Source organism: Papaver somniferum, chromosome 5 (assembly GCF_003573695.1).
Source record: "Papaver somniferum cultivar HN1 chromosome 5, ASM357369v1, whole genome shotgun sequence".
NCBI lineage: Eukaryota > Viridiplantae > Streptophyta > Magnoliopsida > Ranunculales > Papaveraceae > Papaver > Papaver somniferum.
In genome coordinates, this window is record NC_039362.1 from 170,585,242 (window position 1) to 170,593,290 (window position 8,049).

At 34.7% G+C, this 8,049-nt stretch overlaps 1 long non-coding RNA gene across 2 annotated transcripts; it reads left to right on the plus strand.

The window, feature by feature from the left end:
• The first annotated feature begins 28 nt into the window (after nt 1-28).
• Nucleotides 29-4,160, plus strand: LOC113283615. 2 transcript variants are annotated; one of them, XR_003327539.1, is made up of 4 exons: nt 39-165; nt 421-936; nt 1,242-1,593; nt 3,074-4,160. It is a non-coding gene; the product is annotated as an uncharacterized LOC113283615 (long non-coding RNA). The 2 variants fall into 2 exon arrangements; XR_003327538.1 differs by lacking the exon at nt 3,074-4,160 and having other exon boundaries at nt 29-165; nt 1,242-1,890.
• Nucleotides 4,161-8,049: the final 3,889 nt, after the last annotated feature.

Here is an 8,049-nt window from a genome sequence, read left to right on the forward strand (position 1 = left end):
TCAAAGCATATTGGGGAAGGAAAGTAATTGCTGCTGACTTTACCGCTTCTTCCTACTTTAAAACAGTTGATTAGTTCAGCAGTTCTAGAGATAAATTAAAATGGAGCTGGATATGGAACGAACGCCAGATCTGGTCTGATCTGATGTTTTTGGCGATCGAAGACCGTAAGTCCAGAATAGTTGGTGTATATAGCAAATGGATTAGTTGAAACATGTCGGTCTTTTTTTACTAGGTCTCCTGTTTGACCACACTCTTTCAAAATGAATGAAGACTGAAGAGTGTGACCAGTTAGAATCATGCACATATTTAACTTCCAAGACTATCTTTTCTTTCATTCATTTGTTTTCTCAGGAGGTTGCTGTAAAAAATAAGTATGCTTCTATATCTTGCTTCTATATCTTGACTTCTGATTATTTCAGGCGTCCAACTCATTTGTTTTCTTTTGGAGCTCCGGGGATTTTGAGGCGATTGGTCTGGCGACATTGACTTAGTCAACCTTCACAATTTCTTCATCCTTTTGAGCAGTTTTCTCTAGGGTTTCAACTCTCATGGGTGTCTGATTAATCTATTGATTAACTCTAGTTCTTGAACTATCTTTTTGATTATTCTTCTCTCTTTTCTTAGCCTTTTATTTTGATTTGATATGACCTATTTTTTTGATAATTTCTCTCCGTTCTCTTCTCTTTACAATTAGTTGGTTGATTCCTTCAATACTTGTTTTATAATTGTTATGTGTTTCTCAATTCCTCTGATTTGATCTGTTAATCTTTGGTTTTTCTAATTTTGTAGTTTACCTAATTTTTTAGTTTTCTTCTCTCTATTTTCAGGTTTGGTCATGGGTTCAGGTGGGTTGCAGACATAGAGTTCCATAGATATCATCATGAGATTTTGGTTCAAGGCTTTGAGTGTGGGAGAAGATCTAAGTTTTTAATCGGGTATGGTTTCTGAATTTTTTAAATAAAATTTACGGGATTTGGGTCAGTTACTATTAAGAAGATTAGCATATTTGATATGGTTTTGGGCATAAGGAGATCCTACTGCTGTAGGGATGTTATTGAATTTGGTCGATTCAGTGGATTATAATTTTTACTTTACATTATTGATTATTGATAACTGTGAAGATCTGGATTTTTATCTATGTTGATGAATTATGAATAGCAATTATCCGGGTTTGTAGATGTATATTTCCTTGTTCTTTCATGGAGGTTAATTATAAGGAGTAACTTTGTTTTTTTATTAGGAAGATTGGGCTCTGAACTTTCTGGAAATGATGATTCAAATGTGTTCTTGTCAACTTCTTGTACTGTTTTCTCTCAATTGTATTCTCTTCTTCTGGGGAGATTTTTAATTCTTATTCTGAGGTGAGCTATTCTTCAGACTTATTTGTAAATTGTGATTCTGACTTTGATGCTTTGAGCAATCCAGCTGCTGGAGATTGTAATGGTAATGAATTTGTTCTAGAACCTACTCAGTTAGTTTCACTCCCTCTTGAACCCGTGGTTACTGATGATGAATTTGAGAAAGAAATAAATCTCATGTTGGTTGATTCTGTGGACTCTGTGGATGTTGAACCTGCTCCAGCCCATGACCATGTAAGTCTCTTGAATTAATTTTATCCTTTTATCTTTATCTTCTTTTCTGCTCTATTGATTTTATGTGCAATAATCTTATATCTTTGTTTTTGCTCTTTTGATTGTTTACTTGATTGCTTGACTTACATTTATAACCTAGCTATGAAGTTCCTTTGCTGGAATATTAATGGGTGTTGCTCTGATAAGAAATGGCTCCATCTTTTAAGTATGTTTAGAAAGTTTAAATTTGATGCTATTTGTTTGATGGAAACTATGGTTGATAGTGATACAATTAAGAATAGTTATCATTTGCCTTTTGATGCTTGGTTTGTCGTGCCTTTAGTGGGTAAATCGGGTGGATTAGCACTTGGCTATTTTGAAAAATCTAACATAGAAATTATTAGTTCTTCTTTCAACATGATTCATATAGTCTGTGATATAACTCCTCAAATTAGAAACTGTCTTATATCCTTTGTTTATGGGTCTTTGAATATCACCGGAATGAGAAACCAATGGAATGTTTTGAGTAATACCAATACAGATGCCAACAGACTGTGGTTATTGTTAGGTGACTTTAATTTTATCATGTATGTTTCTGAAAAACAGGGTGGTATAGCTGAAAATTCCTTAGTTCCGGACTTCATTAGATCTAAAATGGTAGAACTGAGATTAAATGAGGTTTTTTCTTTTGGCAATTCTTTTACGTGGTGCAATAGAAGATTTAGGAATCCTACGGAACTCATTTTTGAAAAGTTGGATAGAGGTTTTATGAATGATAAGTGGGTGTCAGTCTTGCCTCAAACAAGAGTCACTAATCTAGGTAGAGTGTATTCAGATCATAACCTGTTTTGCTCAAATCCTTTCACCGAGAACAGAAGCTTTATATTCCGTATAAATTTTTCAAATGTTGGCAATTAAGTCCTGACTTCGAAAATGTGCTTGCTAAGACTTGGTCTAAACGGGTTAAGGGTTCTCCGAGCTTTACTGTTGCTGTAAGCTCAAGAATGTTAAACAAGATCTTTGTTTTTGGAATGTAAATTCGTTTGGTCATATTAAGAACACTATTCATAAATTAAACTCAGAGATTGAAAAGCTTCAGTCTTTTCCTTATTCTCCTGCCATTGGTACTTTCGTTTTGAATCACTCACAGAAGTTAGATTATTGGTATGAGATTGAAAATTCTTTCTATAAACAAAAAGTTAGGATCAACTACTTTACACAATACAATAAAAATACTCAGTTCTTTCATAATACTGTTAAACTTAGAAACATGTACACCACCATTCATACTGTTAGGGATGATCAAGGGAATTGGCTAGATTGCAGGGAGCAAGTTGTTTCTCTGTTTGAGTCTCATTTTAAAAAAGTTTTCTCTTCTTCAAAACCTTGTGATGCTGATATACATGATGTTTTGAAAGATATTCAACCTATTATCATTGATGAAATAAATCTCTCTCTGGTGGCCATTCCCACTGTGGATGAAATTTATTCTACTGTCAAGGTAATGGAACCGTGGAATTCTCCAGGGCCGGACGATTTTCCGGAAGGTTTTTTCAGAGATAATTGGGACATCGTTTCTGGTCAGGTAATTGAGCATATTCAAAAAAATTTAAAACTAAGTTCTTGGTGAAACAACTTAATTATTCCTTCATAGATCTTATCCCTAAGGTAAATAATCCGTCTTCTCCGCATGATTTTCGTCTTATTAGTTTGGCAAGCACTGTTTACAAAATCATATCAATAATTTTAACAAATCGGCTCAAGCCTTCGCTAGATTCTCTTATATCCCCCTTTCAATCAGCTTTTATTTCAAATAGGCAAATACAAGATAATATTATTATAAGTCATGAAATCTTGCATTCTTTTAAAAAACAGAAAAAGAGAGCTAAGAATAGATATATGGCTATTAAGCTTGATTTATCAAAAGCTTTCGATAGATTAGAATGGTCCTTTATTATTGTTGTTTTTAAGAAGCTAGGTTTCTCTGATGTTTGGTGTCAGTTAAATCTTCAATGTATTAGTACGGTTTCTTATTCTGTCCTTATAAATGGTTCACCTGGAGTGCGACGCCCCAATTACTAAACCTGCTTATCTAACAGTATTACAACCTAACTGAAGGATCAATTCCAGATTGGAGATCTTAAGAATCTTAATTGCATAGAGTTAACAAAAACCAAACTTAACCCAACACTCTGATATTAATGAATGAAGAACTCTCAAGTGATATTAATATATTAGTGTGTTGTTTTACAATAAATGAAGAGTACACATACTAAAAAGATACATAAATGTAACACAATTTCGGTAATGCTTTAAACTATGAAAATGGATATCTTCACTGCATCATTTCTTCTGGTAACTGAAACTGAAGTGGGAGCGAGTGAGCACATCATCCCAAAAGGGTGCTCAATGAAAACGTATAACTCTCGAGTAATCACTAACATGCTTCGCAGTTCTAAAAGAATATAACGTGAAAGAAACAAGAATAAACTAATCATTCAGCTATTCATGCATCATGAAGCAAGTGTCACTCTAACCTCGCCAAACTCATTGGAGAAGACGATGCGAGGGCAACCCTAATCAATAATAATAACATCGTCCACACAGAGTGCTCATACAAACCATGATTCAGAATATTACTATCAAGATCAGAAAGTTAGTCGAACAAGTATAATATGCACACGAGTGATTTCCCCAAAATAAAATAGTATATATAATAACGAAACGGGGAAGAAGCCGCCCTACTAGGTAATATTATAACGGGGAAGAAGCCGCCCTACTATTATATTGAAACGGGGAAGAATCCGCCCTACTAAATGATATTATAACGGGGGAAAAGCCGTCATACTTAACTTAGCAAAGAGCCGTGGGGAATCACAGACACTCCTTGCGGGGAAATCATACAACGCATATTACACGCACATCAAGACACCACATACAAGCATTTTCATAGATATTATAACACACAAGCGTGCCAAAAGTAATAAAAACTCATCATGCTCGTAATAGAAAGAATGCTCAATGATTACAAGAAGGTTATAGAGTTCCCACCTGATTTGATGACAAGCCACGCCTACCTCGAGATCCATAATCTACTGGTTCATCCTTTGAATCGATCGTTGTTAATAAAGAGTAACTGTTAATCACACAAGCACTCTAAGAATTAGCCAAAAGGCTCACACAAGGCTCATAATATAATCTCATACAATTGTCTAGTTATAGGTTAAGTGAACTATCTAATAGTTTTAAACCCATTTATGATTCTACACCTTTGCATTATCAATCTTTAGCATAACAAAGGTTTACTAACTCCATTAGGTAGAATCTATAGTCCATCTGATAAGTCTAAAGAGTATCTACAACTTTGTAGAAGGAACTAAAGATTAACTCAGACCACAAGGTCTAATATATCAGAAAACTATTCTTAAGCCCAATCCCACTAAACAAGTCCATTTATCTAAGGCCTGGTCCATATGAGTCAGCTGACAGTCTCTAATGGTCAATGGGGTCAATTAACAGTCCATGTAAAGTCAAAGTCCAGGGTCAATGGTCAACTGGTCAACCAAAAGGGTTAACTCGGTCAAGTCAGATTCAAATACGAATCGGGTCAAATGGTTCAACTCAGTCATATAGACTGATTCAGGTGAGTCGACTCAGTCAGACAAACTGAGTCAGACAGAACAAGATCAAAGTCAAACAACTAACTCAGCTAACAAAGAGCAGAGCAGAGCAAGACACAAGACACATTCTAATGCATCACAACACAAGTGCAAACATAAAATCTCTATTAACCTATTTCCCAGGCTTGAATCAAATCCAACCATTTCAGTATCAAGACAATTCTTATTTCAATATCTTCATTGCGTGCAACTTGAGTTTTCGACAATCTCATTAACCAATCACTCAACATCTACAAATCCACTCCATTACATTCTCATCTCATCCACAGTTTCACTGCCATTTCTAACTCCATGAAAAAGTTTTGTAATCTTTAAACCACTACCAACTGTAGTTTCCCTTTATTACAGCTGCAAATCTTTTTCATCAGTACCAACACAACTAACCAGAGCAACATCATCATAACTAATTCCAGGCTAACTCATACTCTTACATAACATAAAGACACTTCCTTAATTCCTGTAACTCCAATTGTATAATCCTCAATCACTGTAATAACTCATTACTACCTGCAATACAAACACCAGCTTCATTCTTAGCTTAACATTCATCTAACATCTGCAAATCCATTTCAACTGTCTACGACAGTTATTCAATCCTCTTGCTCCAACTCATATAATCCATAATCCATTCATCTAACCTCAGCAACAACTCTCTCTCACTGTACTAATCAACCCCCTTCGAATCCAAACTCATCTCCATGTCAACTGCCACTGCTACTTCATACTACAACAAACAATTCCAACACCCTGCAATCACCATTACAGTTCACCCCTAACACCATGAACTACAACCTAACAAAGAACACCGCAACAACTACCCTTCACACAATCCAGTACAATCCTATACCGTCATAAGTTCGACCTATAAATCAGCTACACCTTACAAACCATATGCAACTCCACCAGTTCAGCTGGATCATAACCTAATTCATTCAAAACTTCCACACATCTTCATTTATGTATCTTCAATCAAACCACAATAACCCATTCATGTCACTAGCTCCATCTTCCTCAGAAATCACCACAAATTCAAATTATCTCCTTTATCTGAAATCACTCAACTTAGAAACCCTAATTACTCAACCCCTTCATCTGATTCCTAGAGAAACTTAAATTGAACTTAATACATCTAATTATACTTCAATTAAGAACAAAACCATCACTATAAACAACCAAATTAATACATCCAATTATACTTCATAAGGAAAAAATCAAAACAGAAATCCTAATTAAATATCAAATTTACCTTTTCTATTCGATTCATCATCAGAACAACTCCACTTCATCAAATCAATAACAACCCTTCAATTCTTCATCCATTAGCAACACTATATCATCATCAGTTCTATACGAGCCCTAACTTCAGAAACCCTAACTTCAATTCAAGATTTACATCGCCTTCTTCTTCTCCTGAAGCTTAAACAACTTCAGTTCTAGCTTCATCTTCTTCGATTCATCAAGATAACTAATTTTCTATGAATAAATCGCACCGAATAACTCAGTTCTTCTGAACTGAGTTCGACAGAGAGAAGGAGAAGAGGAACAGAGAAGAAGAAGAAGAAGAAGAAAGAGAAGAAAATAAGAGAAATGATTTTCTCTTCGACACATAGATGGATAAAACCAAGAAAATTACTTAGGCGCCCAAAAATGGATAAGGGAAGCCAAGGCGGTCGGATGCAAAAATAACGATTTTTCCCTTCTAACTAAACTGATAAAATCTTCTTCGCCCGGTATCCGAATGACACGTTCGAGTAGTCTATTGCGCATAACTTTTCAAGACATATCTAGTGATACTAGTTTCGTATCTAAATCGTTGTTAGATTAATTTCTATTAATTAAAATCTACGTTAACTAATCGAGTCATTAACGACTAAGTCTTCTCTTGACTAGTCTAATAGCGTTGACGAGCTTGAGGTTCCTTACATGGAGAGGTTTTTTACCCTTCCAGAGGTATAAGACAAGGCGACTACCTGTCCCCCTATATATTTATACTGTATATGGAGGTGTTATCCCAGTTGTTATTGAAAGGTGAGGCTGATAAATTGATTCAACGTTTTGAAATTAGAAACAACAATCCCGAAAGTTTATTCTTTGTAAATAAATCTTCTCTATGATGGGTTTACATAATCATAGAACCACATGAAGACGATGAGTAGAAGAATTTGATGTAATTAAATTTCTGCAGCAATACTAGGCAAGTATAGAAGACAAAGGGTTTTCTCTGCCGTACCAAGCAAAATCAGTATATCAAATTGTGTTTTGATCTGGATTAGTTTATGCTGAATTCGAGATACCCAATGTTCAAAAAACAAAAGTAAGTCTCTCGTTTTCCCTAATTTTTGCATACTTTGTTACTGGATTGTGTCGTTGAATGATGGTTTTCAACTTTTTTACCAAATTCAGTAAGAATGAATCCCAACTGTTTGATAAAATGCTTGATAAGGATTAAATAACTTATTAGTGTTGTTGTAATACTGTTTTAGCTCCAAAGAAATCTTCAAGAGGTAAACCTTCGGTCTTTATTTGCAAACCCATAACATGAAGGTTCTTATAGTCAATATTTTTGTAACACCATATGCATTAGGTATAAAATTCCTTGATTTGAGTGATTAATTAAATAGTTTTTAGTTGGTTTTTAATTACCTAATAAGAGTGCTTATTGAAATAGATTTCTACAAGTTAGATCAACCAGTGGTAGAATTTTTCAATTCATGAATTGACCATGTTTGTAGGTGTATTTCTTTGAAAAAATCCAGGCCCATGCCAAAGTAAATCTCAGATTCATAAAAAATGCTCA